Raw genomic sequence first — 20,953 nt, 5'->3', positions numbered from 1 at the left:
ATAAACACTTATGAAAATCAAGTTAGTTCTTATTATTCTTTATTGCGGAAACATGCGCAGTACCCTAATAAAACATAACAATATATAGATTGAATCCGTGTACCGCTACGTTTTTAATAATGCAGCTTAAGAATATGATTTCCACAAGTTGTTCCTCAGCTCTGGAGAATATAAGCTGAACAAAGCTGATCTGCAAACATTGCGACTGAACACAAACCATTGTGAAAGATAAAACAAGAAAACCAATGAATGTTCCCCCGCCGCTTGCTGCCGCTCGACAACAGGAGACCGCGATCTATAATTCACTCCGGAAATAACTAAAGACCGGTTCTCTTTCTCTCCGCTGAACGCTCTTGGGGGAAAATTTGCACCCAACGTTTACGAGTACCTCCTGGAGGACAGTCAGTTTGATCACAGTGATCGACTGTCTCTTAGCAATGACGTCAGCGGCCTTACCATACTTAACCTCGGAGGAGACTTGGATATCGAGGGACTTTGTCGTTAAACGTTGCTTATTTACACTGATTGGCATATATAATTCATCAAGATAAGGAAAGTCTGGGCTCTGTGGAAACTTAAAGGGAGATGCTGTGTCTGTTTGTAACGGCGGGATTCTAATGGAGAGCGCAGGTGGTAAAAAGGATGTAAGTGAAAGATGACATAGGTTTGTGGTTGAGAGAATAAGATAAAGGATTGGACGTGCGAGAAAATCTAAAGAAGAATGTGAGTAAGGGAAGTTGTGAGGGAATAGTGGTAGGGAAGAGAGAGTGAAGAAATGGGAGGAAGTACGCGTAGGTGGAAAAGGAAGCTGTGTATCAGACAGGAAAGAGGATTGAGAGTACAGGAATAAGATCTCAGCAAAGGGCTAAGAGACTTGTGTACGGGAATAAGGGAAGGAATACTCACTGTTTCTTTAGGCTGTCAATAAGTTTTGGCATCACGGTACATTTCAGGTTGGTGAGAGAGCGCCTCTGAACCTTCCACCGCCGTCCGTAGCGCTGGCACCACCGTCCAGCAGCCCTCACTTATCTGGGACAATATTCAAATAAAAGGAAGTAAAAGAGATTCCAGTTCAGGTCAAAACTCGGCGCGGAAACCAATAAGCTTCCCTCAGTGCCTCCTCCATCCAGTGATGCTATTAGGGCCGCAAGACCGAAAGAAACGGAAAAGAGGGTCACCACTCAAACCCTCTTGCCAAAATTTTGAGGTTCATTTCAAAACACTTCTGGTCAGCATTCATCTCCTCTAGAATTTTTCAAACCACTTCATAAGAAAAAATATCCTGATCGGCAATGAACTAGTGCAAAAAAATTTAAAGCCATTCCAAAACCTCTCCGCCAAACTGGAAACACAGGAACACAACCGTCCCCCACGGCCTCTCTCTCTCTCTCTCTCTCTCTCTCTCTCTCTCTCTCTCTCTCTCTTCTCTCTCTCTCTCTCTCTCTCTCTCTCTCTCTCTCTCTCTCTCTCTCTCCACGTTACTCCACGTTTCTCGTAACCCAGGCTACCAAGCAACTAATGACGCCCCTCATTTTCTTTAATTAGTGAGGCGGTGTCTTGGCTCGTTCCAGTAATAACGTCCCTTAGGAGATGTTCCCTGCACATGAGAAGGCGGGTCGATTCCGCTTCTCTTCGTCAGGCACTTCAGTAATGTTTACTCATGATTTCCATATTTGCATTAAATTTTTTCCTTAATTCTGTTGTTAGTAGAGATGTTACAGAAGCAAAGGAAGGCAAGTAAGAGAGGCGAGAGAAAACTGGGTTGGAAGAATTTCGAGAGAATAGGAACACGGATATACACAAAGGCGAATGTCTGCAAGAAATCTTGACGACTAGCAGGAGCAAGGTCAGGAAGGATAAGATTCAGGAAATGGAATAGACAGTGGAGAAAATGTCGAGAATAACGAACAAAAACTGAGAAAAGATTTCAGCGAGAGTGGTACGAAATTTGTCAAGGAAGGAGAGGTCAGAAAGAATAGAGGTCGATGAAAGTGACAAGGATAGTCGGCGAGACTCGGCAGGTCGACGAGCGAGGAAAACGGGGCACGGACAACACAACAGCAGCTGAGAAATAGAACAAGCAAATAGATGTTATCGAAACTTGTCCTCCATAATAAGAACTTTTTAGGTCACACACTCTACCAAACTGACCTTTTTTTCTGAGAAGTCTCTTAAGTCTTACAAGGAAAAAAAAAACTTTGTCATAAGCCATTGCGACCAGGTATTAATTAGTTAGCGGAAACCAATCATGTAACGAGAAGATTTTTCGTTGCACACACGTGAAAGTTTTACTAAGTTGCTTGTCGGTCAAGTACTTAGTACACACACACACACACACACACACACACACACACACACACACACACACACACACACACACACACACACACACACACACACACACACACCACACACACACACACACACACACACACACACACACACACACACACACACACACACACACACTAAAGAAAGGTTACTTGTTCAAATAATGGGAAAATCGGTAGATACCTAGAAACTACCAAACTACCAAGAGCAGAAATAATATCAACATATTGTTTTTAGTTAGTTATTAATTGAATTATTAATTTATATTATGAAGGAGTTAATAAGTTTTTTCAGTTATGCACGAGACCACAACCATGAAGTTGGTGAGTCAACCCAAGATTGTGGAAATCAGAGGGGACATCACCAAACCATGAGTTGCTGCCACTCTTTAGGCGCCTCGTAATCTCATTATAGCAATTTAAGAGAAAAGTTGTATTCCAAACGTGGTAGAAAGATAACAAAATAGAGGTCACTTGATGGCAAGGATACGAGTGGGGAAAACTTTGTGAAAGGGAAAAGAGAGATATCTGCAAATGCAACAAAAACTTTGACATTTATAAGGGATATTATGCATTGGGAATTTAAAGTATAGATATCTGATGAACACTAATAAAACTACTACTATTTGTAGAAAGGACACCATAGTCCTGACTACTTGAGTACTTGCAGTCATAATAAGTAAACATGAGAAGAAAACAGTTGTATTACCAGCCTCTCACTCAACCTCAAGTGGAGCGCCTCTTCAACATAACATTCCGCCTAGTCCTTATTCATCAGATATAAGTCAGAGAAGCACCGAAAATACTATACATACACTTACTTACTCTTGACAAGAAACATGTTACCTCAGCTTAACCGTCACTAGTATTACGGTCATTACTCCTTGTCCACCCATGACACACCTCGTTAATTAGTGTATCTTGCTCACACATAACTAATTTCCCTGGGACGGACGTGTGCTTTCCGGTACATCCGGTACTTGGCGCTTAATAAATCAGGATCCTCTTAAGAAAGACCACCTGTTGCCTCGTGTGTCTGCGAGAAGGATGAAGATCTCAGCCGTGTATATCACATGTTTTCGCAGCACAGTTATAATACCATGAGAGCGGAAGCAGAAAGGCAGAGAGGCAGATGTGCTGGCTTTCATGGTTAGCAGCTGGTGCGTGGTAGTGGTGATGGTTGTGGTGGTGGTGATGAAGGCGATGGTCAAGAGTGGTGATGTGGTAGAGCAGTGTGGCTGGTGAGGGATGATGGGCTGTAAGAGGAACAGGGTTAGGGCAGCCACTCCGCGCTCGGCTGGCCATTATGTTGATGAGGCGCCTCGCTAACTCCCTCATAAGAGTCTTGTTACATCGTGCTCTAGTTTCACACGTTAATTGTCTTACCCTCGTGGCCTTGTCTGCCGGGTTGGCGGCGTTAATCCTTTGTCCCCTCAATAAAAGTAATGTGTTTTTACCACTTCTATTTTACATCTTTATAAGCAGGTTTACACCGAATATACTAGATACTTCATTACCTCCTTGTAATAATGAACATTGAAGAGATTATTGTAGTTTTTGTGTGAAGTCGAAGTAAGATGTTAATTCACTCAACGAGTAGTTGCATTGATATACAGTGCTTCCTATTCCGAAAACACTATGTATGTAGAGCTTTCTCGCCAAGTTTAATAGATTTGTGGTCGACACATTTTATGTATTAATTTTGTAGAGGATATTATTTCCATCAGACTTTAGTGACGAGTGATTTCAGTACCGACGACATGCGCGAATCAATTTGAATATTCAGTTGCTGATTTTCAAGTCTCACCACCACACTGAAGTACGTGGTTGTCACAAACATATATCTATATTTGCATATTGCGTCACCAAGGTAAACGATACCAGATATTCACCCAATTAATAAAACTTGCCCAGAATCCGATTTTCCACTGCTTAATTCTGAATGATACCGCCAACTCGCCCCACACAGCTCCATAAGCTATTGAGCCGAGCGACCAATGCATGACACTGCACCGCGCGTGACGTCACTAATCACGGACCAACCCATCATGCTCCGTTGTGGCCGTTTCATATATATTTATGTCCACAGAGGGAGGCTAGTTAGTGGCTGGGAACAGCTGAAATACGGGCTATAGCCTTCCTTGAAAAAATTGAGGTAAAGTTTCGCAAACTCATTTAAATTATGGCATCGACAATATTGAAATAAATCAGTAGGTGTCGTCGCCGTAGTAGTAGTAGTAGTAGTAGTAGTAGTAGTAGTAGTAGTAGTAGTAGTAGTAGTAGCAGTAGTATTAGTAGGAGAAGGAGTAGGAGTAGCAGCATACTCTGTTCACGATCTCTAGACTAGAGGCACAAGCCCCCTCCTCGGGACACTGTTACCCAATGAAGAGAATGAAAGCCCTGCCAAGCTCCGCCGTGAGGGAAAAGGTTGTGCTTCTAGTTATCGTGAGCAGAATGTAGTAGCTGTGGTAGTAGTAGAGGTAATAGTAGTAGTAGTAGTAGTAGTAGTAGTAGTAGTAGTTGTTGTTGTTGTTGTTGTAGCGTTGTTGTTGTTGTTGTAGCAGTTGTAGTTGTAATAGTAGTTGTAGCTGTTGTAGTAGTAGTAGTAGTAGTAGTAGTAGTAGTAGTAGTAGTAGTAGTAGTAGTAGTAGTAGTAGTAGTAGTAGTAGTAGTAGTAGTAGTAGTAGTAGTAGTAGTTACAGCAAAACAGGAGTGTACATTAACCTTTCCCGGGCGTCATTACACACAATTATGTCCGTGTCCACAAGGCAACAATGGCGCAAAAGGAATTTGGAGTGAGTCAGCAGGAGAGAGGGGCAGGGCAAGGAGGTGCGAGGAGAGACGAAGGGAACGCCGTGCCAGCCATACCTGAGCCTCGTGCCCCCCATACCTGACTTGGTGGTGGGGAATTAGAAACCTACATAGCAGTGGACTCGTATCTTGTATCTTGGCTAAGTTTATCTTGTCTATCTCTTGTTTGTCTCTTGTTTGTCTCCATACATCGCCGCAGCAAAGTGATCGTCAATATCTAAGCAAAGGGAAAGATGGATGATAACAACAGAATACGTAAGTCTTGTTCTTCTGTCTATCTCATTCCATCGTTGCATCAAGGTGGTTACGAAAGATAACAATATAAAAGATTAAGGAAACCTGCAAGATGTCATCAGGTCTACACGTGGCAGTCACTATATGAAACAGATCTTCCTATTTATACCTATCATCTCATTCATAGATTTGTCTAACTTTCCCACAAAGCTCTCTTATGATTCAGTACTAACAATCGAATCCATTCCATTCGTCTAAAACTCACAATACATGATACATTCTAAGCCACTCAAAGATGCCCATCAGTGAACGTCTGCGCAATCTAAGCTTCCCATCCTTTACTTCCTTGTGAATGATATAAAAACCTACGACTCTTTTCCTCCTCCTTATTTTCCTCGTTCCATTTTGTTATCTTCTTAACCGCATCTAGACATGCGCGATAGTGACTCCTCGGACGCTGCTATTCAAAGAGTGCTCATTCGTTTCCTTCCCTTCATCCTCCTCCTCTTTCCAAATTTGAGAGCAAGAGGGAAGTTCATCCAACCGGGTTTGGATTGTGTTTTGTGACTCGGTAAGGAGTTTTCTATCTGTTTCTGCCGGTTCCACTTTCTGTAATCGTGTTTGTACGAAGCGTGGCCATTGCAGAGAGAGAGAGAGAGAGAGAGAGAGAGAGAGAGAGAGAGAGAGAGAGAGAGAGAGAGAGAATAGCCTGTCCCTGGAAGATAGTGATATACGGTGTCCTCACTATCTCTCCTGCACTTCGCCCTGTTCAGCTCGGGGCACCCGGCCATCCCTCTTCTTCAGCGCCACGTCTTTTCTCTCCCCAAGACCAACACCTACTTCACTCCCTCCTGCACCACCACATCCATCATCACTCGCGCCTCCTCCTCCTCTTCCTCCTCAGTTTCTCATTCATTACATTTCTCTCTTATTCTCTCTTGTTCCTTCCTTTACTTTTATATTTCCTTCTCCTCTTCCTTCGCCGCCTCTTCCTCCTCCTCCTCCTCCTCCTCCTGCTCCTCCTCCTCCTGCTCCTCCTCCTCCTCCTCCTCCTCCTTCTCCTTCTTCTCGTTGTGAAGCTCAGTTTTCGCGAGGCAAATCCTACTTAGGAAAACAAACTTGCCGTCCTCAGTGGCGAGGGGAAAACATAGTGCTCCTAAAAAGAGTACACGATGATGTTTCCTGGAAATTTTTGCTTTCTTTTCTTTCAACAACTTCGACAACAATGATTGGAGTAAATTGCTCAAACTGAAACTGGTCCCTCCCCAAAAAAAAAAATAATAGGGAAGAAAAAAATTAAAGGAGTAAAAAGCAGGGAACTCTGGCGTGGATAGGAGTTATTTCAACATCATACCATTATTTCAGGAAACGAGCTCTCCATGCACTCACTCCACCTTAAGATCTCCCGGGCAAACATACAACAAGCATGATGAACGGAGTGAAATATTAACACCTCTGCAGTTTTCTAGTGGCTTGGAGGTGTTATGGCGGCGCCGTGCACACTATACATTTGGGCCTTGACGCTACTTACGTAAATGAGTCATAATAGCTCTTGTCATGTATTAAGTCCAGAAATTTCCATTTTAATGGCTCAAATCTGCATACCAATCTCACTTCATAATTATGGTGTTTTCGCCACTGTGACTTATAATGAGTCTGATGGCAAGGTGTGTAGATGCTGCCAGACAAGTCAGGTTGTGTGGACAGGACTGGCGGCGAGGGAATGAGCTGGGAATTTTCCATTAGCTGGATGTACACCAATCTTTTTTTCTTTAAAGCCTTTGTTCACTATAAAAGAAGGAAATGAGGGAAGCTACGTTAATCCATCAGGCCTAAACGTGGCAATCCTTGAACGAAACCTACCTATTTCCACCTGTCATTTCCCTCTTGAATTTTTCTAATCTGCCTTTCAAAGCCCCTAATGATTCAACACAAACTGGTATAACTTGAAGCTTTGTCTCTTGAGTTCAGATTCGGAGTCTACCGAGCAGTATCGTAAAGCATCGTATATGAAAAAAGATGTTGATTCGAAACACTAAGTCCAGAAAATGGAGACAGCATAGAATCCAAGGAGCCAAGTACACGGTGATGCGTAGCCAGCAAAGAGAGTGTGGATATTGATTCCCTTATGGAGTGCATGTACCGTGTGGATACTGCAAGAAATGAAACAGTATTGGAGGCAGATTGCAGAATATTGGAGTGTGTGAATGAGGAACACGTAGAAGGGGAGAGAGAGAGAGAGAGAGAGAGAGAGAGAGAGAGAGAGAGAGAGAGAGAGAGAGAGAGAGAGAGAGAGAGAGAGAGAGAGAGAACATATTGGCTAGAATATTGTGTCCTTTTGAATATGAAGAGGACTTCTTTTTTTCATTTAGGAGGCATGGTTTGTGCAGGAAGAAGCGGTTGTGAGCTGCAGGGTAATACCACATACGAGGCCTCTCAGAAGGATGATGATGATGATGATGATGATGATGATGATGATGGGGCGGTGGCCGGAGAAGAGGCCACTTCTTCATAATGATATTGGCGAGTTGCTGAGTAATGTAGAATATCAAACCATGTAACCTAGTCTCGTTATGGACCAATGAGCGTCTTATTACTTCCATATTTCAATAGACCTCCTCCTCCTCCTCCTCCTCCTCCTCCTCCTCCTCCTCCTCCTCCTCCGCCGCCGCCGCCGCCTCTTCCTCGTGCCAGCTTCCCTGCTCTTCACCTCTTCCAATCACCGATCCTCTTTTCTATGACCTCAGAAGAAAATATTTCCGCGTACATTTTCGAAACTTAAGGAGGGATTGAGGGCGAGGAATGCTCTATTGTCTTCGTCGGAGAAATGAAAGAACGTGGCGGGTCGAGCGCACTCCACAGTATCGAGGAGGCACCCACTTCAGCGCACCGCCCTCAACTTTAAGCGTTAACGAGGTGCGTGAGAACGTGAAGATCGATATTTTGAGCAAGACTCCAGATAGGTGTTCGAGGAGTCGCTATACTTACGCATTCCTTTCCCTCACCCTCCCACAGCACTGCACTATACCACCTGCCCACCTCATTCCGCCCGTCCGCCATCATTCTCCCTCCCCGTCCTCTCCTTGCCGCTCTCCACCGCTACTTGCCGCCTCCGCCGCTCCCGTCACAACGCCGCCACCTCTCCACTCTTATCATGGGCAGCGAGTATTAAGGAAGAAAAGTTTGATGTTTGGAGTTCATTTGTCCTGATTCTGAGCGTCCAAGGAAAGCGGTTTAGGAATATAGATAAAGCTTATAGACTCTCTCTCTCTCTCTCTCTCTCTCTCTCTCTCTCTCTCTCTCTCTCTCTCTCTCTCTCTCTCTCTCTCTCTGTTCCCTATGCATTCTAAGCTCAGGTTCCCGTTTCTTTTCTTTATTCCCACATTCAGCGAAGAACCATTTCCTCGGGTTATTTTTTAGGAGGACCCTGATACTAAATTCTGAACGTCGGGTCCGATGGCCTGGTCTGCTCGCTCTGCCCTTCCGCTCAGATTGCGGTAAATATCTGTGCGAGATTTTAAGATTTACATTTTTTTTTTTTCGCTCCCTTCACCAGAAACTCATTTCCTACACCTTAGGGATGCGAGGTCGGAGGAGGCGCATTTCACTATTTCACGACCTTCCTTGCTGCCCATCTCCTCCCGCCTCGCAGATAGCAGCGCCGCGCCAGTACCACATCTGGAGTGTGAATGGGGAGGGGCGTCTGCTCTGCGCTACATCTGAGGCTTTTACTGCCGTGTTGTCCAGAGGGGAGTGCTTTGGTTAGCGGGGTAATATTCCTTGACGAAGTGTTGTGGTGAAAGCTAGAACGAGGTGTTTTTTTCAAAGTACACACACACACACACACACACACACACACACACACACACACACACACACACACACACACACACACACACACACACACATACAGGTATCACCCTCAACTTTCTCGCCACCGTGGTTAGTGCAGGAGGCCATAACAGAAGGCGGGCGGCTGTCTCACCAAGTCGTCACGTCCTCATAGCAACAACGGTGTTTCCATTCAGTGGCAATGGAAGCTCTTGGCGTCTCATGTCCACGGCGTCTCTCTCTCTCTCTCTCTCTCTCTCTCTCTCTCTCTCTCTCTCTCTCTCTCTCTCTCTCTCTCTCTCTCTCTCTCTCTCTCTCTCTCTCTCTCTCTCTCTCTCTCTCTCTCTCTCTCTCTCTCTCTCTCTCTCTCTCTCTCTCTCTCTCTCTCTCTCTCTCTCTCTCTCTCTCTCTCTCTCTCTCTCTCTCCGGGATGTCCTCATTGGACTAAGTTGCGTCGACAAAAAATAAAAAAACGAGTTCCGGGGTTTCAATTCATTCGAACCACTAGTGAAGTTTTCCCTACGCGCCAAGGATATGATGAAAAATGGACGTTGTCGAGGTATTCATAGCTTCCCGTGGTAATGATGAAGAGGGAAGAAAAGGAAGAAGAAATGCGTGGCTTCATCTGAGCTCCAAGACAGTCTGTTCGTGGAAGGCAGCAGCAGTGACATGCAATAGCAATCATCCGCGGGTTCCTTGTATTTCAAAACGTTTTCATTTCGTGTTTCCAGTTTGTCTCCAGTGATGACAGTTATTTCCTTCACTTCCTGCCGTCATTGCACATCGGAGGTTTGAGATGGGCCGCGAGGGACGTCTGCGATGGTGCTTCAGAGATGTGGCTCTGGACTGCGATGGCCAAGTAATTATTAGATATGCACAAGAAGATCCCAAGAGAGAGAGAGAGAGAGAGAGAGAGAGAGAGAGAGAGAGAGAGAGAGAGAGAAATTCACCACTATTTTGAGGATTAAGTGTCGGAGGTTTGCGCTTTGATATGTTCACAGAGGTTTTACTGATAATCCAGCAGGTACTGTATCTTTCTAATCAAGAAAGTGAACAGTGCTGTGTTCCAAAGACGAAAAATTACACCACTGTTCACAGATTTTCTGATATGAAGTGTAAACTTTCAACAAAATGGTACAATATATTAGATGATTATCAAGCCTGCGTACACACACACACACACACACACACACACACACACACACACACACACACACACACACACACACACACACACACACACACACACACACACACACACACACACACACACACACACACACACACACACACACACACACACACACACACACACACACACACACACACACACACACACACACACACACACACACACACACTTCTATACAAAATTTAATGCAACCAATTTCTGTTAGAGACTATTTTTTAACATTTACAAATCCCACATTCTATCTCTGTGTTCTAATTAAGTGCAGACTCGTCTAAGCATTTCCTCTCCTTTTTAGTATTTCTTTCAGTTTCATCTGCTTAATTCTTGACTGCAGCTCCTTAGCACCAAATGGTTCGCCAGCACCTCATCGGGGTTGGGTTGCAAAGGGATCATAACTGCACCGCCTTGCCACGCTCAATTGTTTCCTAAATTGTCTTATCGGTTTTAATAGTCTTTAGCGAAGTGAATAGACTATAGCACCGCTTTTTTCCGTTAACTGGATTCTAGTGCCATTCTTATCTATTCTTTTATATATTCACCTATAATTAACGGAGTCTTCATTAATATATTCTACATTACAGCTCAGTATTAATTTCTGCTTCGTTGTGATAGATGTTGTTTGAGAGTTGTCACTATAATATCTTCCCATCGTATGTTATATTATGTAGTCATGCATAAAGATGTTTATCTGATTCCAGTATGTTTTTGTTTCATGAGTTCGTAGGTGGAGATAGTATTGTTTCCACCTTCATTAATTATCTGTAATGATCATCAATAAATTCGTGTAAGGACCAATCATTTGTCTTGTGGTCAGTGACAGACAGCTTCTTTGTTACCGATATTGTTTTGTCCTGCGAGGAGACAATAAATTTGTAATTTATCAATATCGTCTTCTAACAAACCAACAAGCTGTGACATATACATATCCTTGTTATATCCTGGCTCTTCTTACTTCAGTAACTTCCTCAATCCAGTTTCCTGTTATAACTCAACATTATTCTATTTCGACACAATATTTATCAAGAACTTACATGCTGCCATTTGCAGGTTATTTACTTTCTGTATATCTATTTTACAGCACATAGTAACAAGATTCTTTAAACACCAAAATAGACGACATCCATGCAGTTCCTGACATCATAAATATGAATTATCAGTGCCCAATTCTACTGCTTGAGGCACAGTGTGGAATACCGTGTTGTGTAAGTCCGTACTGGATGAATGCACCAGAAGGGAGTGTGATTACATGAAGCATTTTTCAGAATAGTGAAAGGAGGAAAACATAAATGCAAAACGGGACTATAGAAAGACAAGGCCATCAAACGTTTTGTGTTGTGTAAAATGGCGAAAGGTAATCTTTTCCAGCAGCAGATTCTTGCACGCACTGACCATGAATCGAGAAATATTGCTGAATGCCGAGAGAGATTACTTAAAAATGGAGGATGCTTGGGTTGGCGACTAACGGAAGAAAGTCAATGAGTGAAGTTAGCGTGCGTTTGAATGACGGAGGATTGGAGAGTGATTTGAAGTTCAGATAGGAGAGAGAGAGAGAGAGAGAGAGAGAGAGAGAGAGAGAGAGCACCAAACAAACAAGCAGAAATCCAAGTAAAGGTTAAAAAATATTGTGGAAGGGGAGAGGCAAATTGAGGGAATTACCAGCTGCGGTTAAGTGCGTTTGAAAATGTTATATTTGTGGTGAAGAGGGAATGGAAGTTCCAGATCAAAAGTTTTACCAATTTGTAGGATTACAGAAATAAAAGAAAACTGTATGAATAAAAGAGTGATTAGGATTGAAGAAAAGTAATTGGTTAGATTATCATAAAGTCAATTATAGAATTGGTGGTGAATTTGATCACTGTTTTGTGGAGTGATGGAATGCATGTGTCTTAACAAACCCCATCATACCTGGCCCACGCATCACCAAAAGACATTAACCTCTCCATTGCGGGATTTCTGTCCAAACTTTATATGATTGTTTAAATTCCAAAGACCACTGCTGACAGCGTGACGACTGATTGAATAGTTGTATCCTTTGAATGTTCGTAGTTTTATTGATTTATTTTTTGTTTATTTATATTATTAACATTTGTTTTATTTGTATTTATTTATTTATCTTTTTTATTGTTTTTTGTCATGTAACAATCATTTGGGTTTAGGCAAGTTAAGTTTCAAGTTACTCTTTCGTCACTTGACACAGAATACAGACACCTGTTATCTGAGGCTTGTGCTGTGCTGTTGAGTGAAAAAAAAATCGTGGAAATTGGAGCTGCACTAGGGTACTTGATGAAAGAGCAGCTCGCCTTTCCTTTTAGTAGAAACTGCTTCCTCTACCGAAAAACGTTAACAGGGAAAGGTGTGAAGGATGAAAACATCGTTGAAAAACTATATACCTGCCATGAACAAGTGCGAATTATTTAAAATTACGAAAGAAAAAGTGGGAAATGAGCCTAGAGTGACAGCAAGCATTGATTTTTACGAATGTCACGGAAAAATCAGATTTTTATGAAGTTTCTGACGCACGATGATCTGACGCCTGAGAGTGACGGCAACGATGGAAGGCTGGAGTGTATTTGTCATGGAAGACTACAGAGACAGGAAAGAAAGCATTCCAGGTAAATGTGAGCTGAGCAGTGAAAAATTAAAGGCTGAATACTCATGGTGTGTTGAGGATTAGTACACATAGATTCATTACTACAAATGGGATGGGGGAGAAAAAAGAAGCAAACTTTCTTGGTTATAAAATTTAAGTTCTGTCAGTTAAATTAAAAGTAAAACTGTACAAAAACTTCGTCAAATCTAGTCTTTATTTTCATATACGGTGTTTATAAATCACGACAATGAAACCATAAATCCAGGAGATAATTTAATAGTATGATGATACCGAGAAAAGCTCCCTGATCCCCCTAATACCGTGTGTGTGTTGTAATTAATGCTGTATGATCCGTGGGAAGTACTTAAAGAGAATGTCAGAGTATCGGATAATGGTGATGTAAAATTTTACGTAACTCCAACAATATTCTTTTCGTCAGAATGGTGTTTGAAATTCAGATTGTGTCATCATCATTTTTTCGGTGTATTGCAAGACATATTTTATCATTACGGAATATGCTTGATTAGAAAAATGATACAATACTAATCTCACAATGCAACCAGGAATTCTCTTACATCTCTTGCATCATAGAAAAAAAAACTTGAGAAGCAATCCTTGTATTTTTTTTTCTTTTTTTTTTTTTGCGAAACTAAGGAAAAGGAAATAATAAAGTGAAAAACCCTATTGCTTTCCTTGCTCGTGTTTCCTTCCTTTGTTTTCTGGATGTTATTAATTGATTTTGAAGGAAGGGTCGGTATTAGTATGCATAGGAATATTCAAATTATATTGTCAGTGGATGCGATGTTCACGTTTGTCCAGCGTTTGTAATGTGCCTGACTGAGAGCAGTCAGCATCAGTCTCGTGGTTTGAACAGAAAAAAAAACTATAAATCGATACTAATGTCAACAGCGAGTATGTAAGATTTACTGAGAGCCACGAGGAAGACACACACACACACACACACACACACACACACACACACACACACACACACACACACACACACACACACACACACACACACACACACACACACACACACACACACACACTCACTCACACATTTACACTCACTCACACACTTACACTCACTCACATACATACATACACACACACACACACACACACACACACACACACACACACACACACACACACACACACACACACACACACACACACACACGGCCCGGTAGCTCAGTGGTTAGAGCGCTGGCTTCACAAACCAGAGGACCGGGGTTCGATTCCCCGGCCGGGTGGAGATATTTGGGTGTGTCTCCTTTCACGTGTAGCCCCTGTTCACCTAGCAGTGAGTAGGTACGGGATGTAAATCGAGGAGTTGTGATCTTGTTGTCCCGGTATGTGGTGTGTGCCTGGTCTCAGGCCTATCCGAAGATCGGAAATAATGAGCTCTGAGCTCGTTCCGTAGGGTAACGTCTGGCTGTCTCGTCAGAGACTGCAGCAGATCAAACGGTGAAACACACACACACACACACACACACACACACACACACACACGCTTCATTGGTAGTGCATGAATATAAAAAGAGAGAGGAAAAATGAGTGTATAAAGTCATGTAACAGTTTTGTGTTAGGTTGAAAGGTTCATGATAGCCTGACAAAATGGAAAAGGAAGAGGAAATATTCAGCATGTGTCAGAAAAGGGAGACACAAAGAGCTTGAATAAAGTGGTGAGAAAGGCATTGATGGAATAGGGCCTGACAGCATATAAAAGACTATTTTTCAACTATTCAACGAGAAAACGAAGGACAGACGAATGATCTACCGGTGAAGGTTAATTGACAGAGCCGTCAGAGTCAGGCGCCGTTACAGTCGTGGCCGTGAACCACTGGAAGTAAAATGACGCGATAGAATTGTAACACAGACCCAGCAGTAAGAGACTGTGGTTACAAAGAGTCACCACCAAAACGTCAGCAAATCTATAAATGAATATTGATTAATGTTACTTGTATTAGAGAGAGAGAGAGAGAGAGAGAGAGAGAGAGAGAGAGAGAGAGAGTTCAAAACCTTTTTATGTAGACATGGAAAATTGAAATAAAAAATTACACAAATCTTTATAATGTAAAACGGGTAGAAAATAAAGAAATAATTAAAAGGCAATCTGTCACAATGCAGGACAATTTGGTGTGACTCATGGAAAGTTCCTTTTTAAGCAAAATAGGATAAATTCCCACCATCATGCATCCCGACACAGAGAAAGGCGGCACTCTCGTAGGTCCCGCAGAGTAGAGCACTGGCCAGCATTTGCTCGCACAGTAAGAGCCGCTAAATGAGGTAATCATGAGAGAAGCGAGTGGAAAGAGAGCTAGAGTGGCTGCCGATAATGCTCCCGCAATTTGTCGCACGTTCAAGAGCTCATAACAGTGTCTCGCTCATGTCCACGGATAGATACATAGACGGTGTCCCAATAGAAGCCAGCGTGTTGGGTACAGCACAGTATCAATCACATAATCTTTAATTTCTTTACAAAAAGAAGGGTAAGAATACTTGTGTGACTACTGCTCGAGCTCAGATACTCACACATAATTACTGTGAAGTTACGCTGCCTAATATCATACGAGTATTGTGTCTAAACTATGCCTGTACAGAGAGATTTGCTACACTGCTTAACATTTTGGAAAATTGTTCGACAACACTGATGGTCTTGCCCCATCAAGAAGAATATTTGTCATGGTGACATTAGGTTCAGACAGGCGGTGACATAATGATGCAAGCAGTCCGCAAAATGTCACATATATCGCAACACACCTACTTATTAGTGTTGCGTTGTGATCACCACACCACTCTTGACATGCGTCTTGAGGGAAATATATGATATTCAGTCTGTCCAGTCCTTTCTCTTACAAGATTCGAGACAAATGATTTTCTCGGAAAGCTACGTTCAGAGAAAATTTGTGGTAATTTGAAGAATAAGCCGTCTCGCATCCCAGACGACAAAGAAGGTTGTATTAATCCCAGACTGCGTAACCAAGGAGACACGGGAAAATCAGGGAAATGCGCACCTTAGTGAATGGCGGCTTCCCACATAATAAATTAATGAAAATTAAAGAAAACTATCAATATTATTGAAAATAAACAGACATCTCTAAGGTGAGAAACATCCAGAGAATGCGCACCTCAGCGAGTGGCGGCTTCCCAACTCCTCCTTTAATGAAAATGAAAATAATTGAAATCCCACATGAAGATAGAAATAAACATACTTTTAATTTTCTCGAAATGAAACAAAGATAGATCTCAAAACACATTTAAAATTGGTTAGCCTTGTACTTCCATAAAATAAGGTTGTATCTCAAATATGATTGTTCTGAAAAGGAAATGAACCAAGTCGTGAGCATGTATACTCACACTCAACAAAATATGAGATAAGGAGATAAACTAGCCATGTCCTTGTGGCATAACAGGTATTTACAGACAGTTAACTCGTGGGATGAAAATCAGAACTCGCACAGCGAGGCTTTGGCTGTGCGCTCCATTTGCAACACTCGTGTGAATCTTGTTTGAAAAAGCACCTGAAGTACAGCAAGGCAACGAAACACGGGGACAGAGCACGGTAGAGACTATATTGTGCACTCCAGCTCTGACGAGGCTGATGACAGAGAGAGAGAGAGAGAGAGAGAGAGAGAGAGAGAGAGAGAGAGAGAGAGAGAGAGAGAGAGAGAGAGAGAGAGAGAGAGAGAGAGAGAGAGAGAGAGAGAGAGAGAGAGAGAGAGAGAGAGAGAGAGAGAGAGAGAGAGAGAGAGAGAGAGAGAGAGAGAGAGAGAGAGAGAGAGAGAGAGAGAGACTAGCTCACAATTTTTACATATAACTCAGCCACATTGCTGACAAATGATGAACAGCACACACACACACACACACACACACACACACACACACACACACACACACACACACACACACACACACACACAGAGTTATTAACATATTCATTTCATCATCATTAGCCAAGCACATACTGCAACACTCAAATATTACAACCTCCGGCAGAAGAGTAGAACACAACCGCGACATGCTACACTTCACCTCGCCTCGCCTCGCCTTGCTTCGCTTCCCTAGAGCTTGTGCCATTGTGTGCCTTTGGAGAGCAATCTCGTAAAGCACATCTGTAATCAGTGAAGTGCTGAAGCATCTTGTAATGTGTGTCTTGAGGCGAAAGCACAGCGTACCTCTTCTTATTTCATTATTCTTCATTATTAATGTTCCGAAATGTTTCTACGTATATGCCATCCATATTATTCCATATTATTCCATGTAAAATTCACTTGAAATATTTTTGTTTTGGTTCATGGTAAATTGACCTGTACAGCTTCATGCAGCTTAGCATAACCTAATTCATTAAGGTAAGAATTATTCAAATGCAAAATATAGTGGCAAAATTTTCTTGGAGGAAAGGAAATATCCGCTGGTGGACATTGGTGGACATTGGTAGACATTGGTGGACATTGGTAGACATTGGTGGACATTGGTGGACATTGGTGGACATTGGTGGACATTGGTAGACATTGGTGGACATTGGTGGACATACCGCATCACTTTCTTAACTGTTATGGTAAGCAATCAATAATTATTTCTTCCTGTTTTTTGTTATTCCTTTTATTATTATTATTATTATTATTATTATTATTATTATTATTATTATTAATATCATTATCATTCCTGTTGTTGTTTTTATTATCATTATTATTATTTCTATTCATATTCTTCATTGTTATTATCTTTATTATTATTATTATTATTATTATTATTATTGTTGTTGTTGTTGTTGTTGTTGTTGTTGTTGTTGTTGTTGTTGTTGTTTATTATTATTATTATTATTATTATTATTATTATTATTATTATTATTATTATTATTATTATTATTATTATTATTATTATTATTATTATTATTATTATCATTATTATTATTATTATTATTATTATTATTATTATTATCACCATTATTATTATTATTATTATTATCATAATTATTATTACTATTCTTAATATTATTATTATTATTATTGCATTTGTTATTATTATTATTATTATTATTATTATTATTATTATTATTGTTATTATTATTATTATTATTGTTACTGTTGTTATTATTATTATTATAACTATCAGTATTGCTGAGCTTCAATGATGCATAAAATAAGCGTTGATAACGGTATCATTCTCAGCAAAGCTCAGTATTGCATGCTTCAGCTCACTTTTCTGTTACACTTCTTCACTTTCAACTCTTGTGCTTCAAATGAGTTGGCTCATAAAATAAACAAAAGAGAAGTCACTCTCTACAAATCCCTTATTACAGCACAGCATTTACTTTAATGATCTCTTAGATGAAGAGTTGTTCTCAATACCTAACTACGTAATATGTCAAGCCAGGATCCGACGTCTCACTGATATGAAGCTACATCTACGCAGACAATGCTTGCTGAGGAGTAGCTAGACTTACCAAAGTGCGCATTTATGGAGGCCGCATCTTGTGTATTACCATTGTAGCAAACCACCAAGTACCATCATAGTACTCTCTCCATAACCTTACCTTCATTTTTATCATCAGCACCATAGTCCTTATAACCACCACAAGCTAAACGGAAAATGACACACACACACACACACACACACACACACACACACACACACACACACACACACACACACACACACACACACACACACACACACACTGCAGAGTCCATCCACATCCACGCCGCGTTTTCTACTACAATATACATAGTTAACTACTATTCCGCTTCTTTTTTTTCTCCGATCCATTAGAGTCGCTAAAAAATTGCGAGGCAGTGTCGCCAAAAATGGTGGTGTGGCAAAGACGTGTTAGGCGATGGCGAAGCTGACGTGATTAAAATTGTACGAACACTCCCATACATAACTGACGCGTGACGTCACATCCAGGCTCGTATCGGCTCTACATGCTGAATAATAGACACAGAGAGAGAGAGAGAGAGAGAGAGAGAGAGAGAGAGAGAGAGAGAGAGAGTCATATTCTCAAACGTTTCTATTGTGCACCCCCTACTTTCAAAAGGTTTTAGTTGAAGTTACACGAGTTTCATCAACAGCAAGAGAAACGCGTGGAAGTTTGGCAAATCATCTCTATGGTCATTAGAAAAGAAGCTGTGGTGAGAGAGCAAAGCGTTTCAGAATATGGGCCAGAGAGACAAAGAGTGGAAAATATAAATAGAGTAAGAGAATGATAAAAAGAAGCTGAATACTCTCACTTATTGCATGAACAGACACGATAGCGCCATTTCTCGCTCCTCTGCCTCCTCCTCCTCCTCCTCCTCCTCCTCGTCCTCCTCCTCCTCCTCTCTCAGCGTCAATTAGGTCTCATTTCGCTTCGCTCCGAGACATTTTTCTTTGCCATCAAAAGGATAGTGAACAAAAGCTGTAGGAGTAAGTTAAAGCTGAAGGAAAAAAACAGCGAAATGCCTTCCCAACAAAAAGTAAGGAGAAAGTAAGAGGGTTCCTGAAAAGTGTATAAGGTCAGTTTACCTCTCAAAGTCTTTTACGGTCTCCTTCAGAAGTGCTGCGTGTAGGAAGGTGATCGGACACGGATTGGCAGATTGTTACTGGTCTTATATACCAAAAAAGGGAATAGAAGAGTGAAGAGGAGTGAAGAGATTGGGAAACTGTTAGGCTGATTAAATGGCAGAGTGAATGAAAATTAATTAATGTCGGGTCATAAATATTACAGGAGTTATAGGCACACTGTAGACACAAAAAAAAAAAAAAAGACAAGAATTTTAGCTTCAATAAGTCCGAGATTTATACTTAATGAGATCATGTTTTGTTGAAGCTTTTGTTTTACATTAGATAAAAATAATAATTGGGAAAGTGGTACAGTGGAACCATGCGAGGGGTCTCCAAGCGCACGGGTTCGAATCCTGTCCACGGTCTGAGTGCAGGTTGGGCTTCCTCACTCAGGGCAACGGTTTCCTAGCGGGTGGGCTTTGAGATAGGAGGTACCCTAAAAAGTATCCCCTTTAGCCCAGAAATTCCCGTGAAAAGCCCACATGGTATAAATAAAAAAAAAAAACACAACGGGGAGCTAATGATTCCTACACCATTGTGAGTAAATTTGCAACAATAATTTTCTTTCCGATGTATTATAAGAGTCCTCGTCGGAATTTTTAGACTCATGAAAAGGGAAACAATAGAAAGGATTTGGCATTTTACAGATAAATAGCGAACGTTAAGGCCACAACAATTGAAGGAACTCTCGGATCCCTTGAAGAACCGTCCCCGTGATGGTGAGCCTATATGGAATGTATTTACCTCTCCCTCAACAGCGATCATGAATTATACTAGTGTAAAATAAATAGATCAGCATAATAGAGAATTAAATGACGCGTATCTATTAGCGTGTGGAAATCAAGAAACCGAATTACAAAATTGCACCCTGGATCTCACCGACTTTGCAGAGACTAAATGAAAAGAGTGACGGAACAGTGAGATTGAATGGTAAGGTTCCAACTCTCGCTCTCCGCTGGCAGTACTTCACGCTCCAACTCCTTTGTCCTAAGAGTGTTGCGTGATGCCTCCGAAATCTTGGGATCTATGTAGCCTCTGCCAGGTCTCGAGGATGTGAGCGACTAGGGTTCAGAGGATGTTCAGACGCAGTACCTTGTTACCTTTCCTGGCGGGATGATTTGATACTTATTTATACTGCTATTATATCTCTCTCTCTCTCTCTCTCTCTCTCTCTCTCTCTCTCTCTCTCTCTCTCTCTCTCTCTCTCTCTCTCTCTCTCTCTCTCTCTCTCTCTCTCATTGCAGATGGTGTCAGCGCGCCACAGTATTATTAGCATCCTCAGGCGAAGTTTTTTTTCCTTGGTGTTAAAAATTCATAGCACTCAGGAAAGCTTCTCCCTTGTTTTTTTGCTTTGCCTCTTTGAAATTTAAGCCTTTAGCTCATCCGTCACTGGCAATTATCAAACCATTACGT

The 20,953-nt window shown here is 41.6% G+C and overlaps 1 long non-coding RNA gene across 1 annotated transcript in view; it reads right to left on the bottom strand.

The window, feature by feature from the left end:
- The window catches only part of LOC123505225, a 92,690-nt gene that overhangs the window by 3,771 nt on the left and 67,966 nt on the right, over positions 1-20,953 (bottom strand). Inside the window, exon 3 of the long non-coding RNA XR_006675103.1 lies at positions 907-1,029. This is a non-coding gene — a long non-coding RNA (uncharacterized LOC123505225). The remainder of the gene's footprint in view (positions 1-906; positions 1,030-20,953) is intronic.

The sequence above is a fragment of the Portunus trituberculatus genome, chromosome 17 (genome assembly GCF_017591435.1).
Source record: "Portunus trituberculatus isolate SZX2019 chromosome 17, ASM1759143v1, whole genome shotgun sequence".
NCBI classification, from domain to species: Eukaryota; Metazoa; Arthropoda; class Malacostraca; order Decapoda; family Portunidae; genus Portunus; species Portunus trituberculatus.
This window is presented reverse-complemented; position numbering and strand designations above follow the sequence as displayed.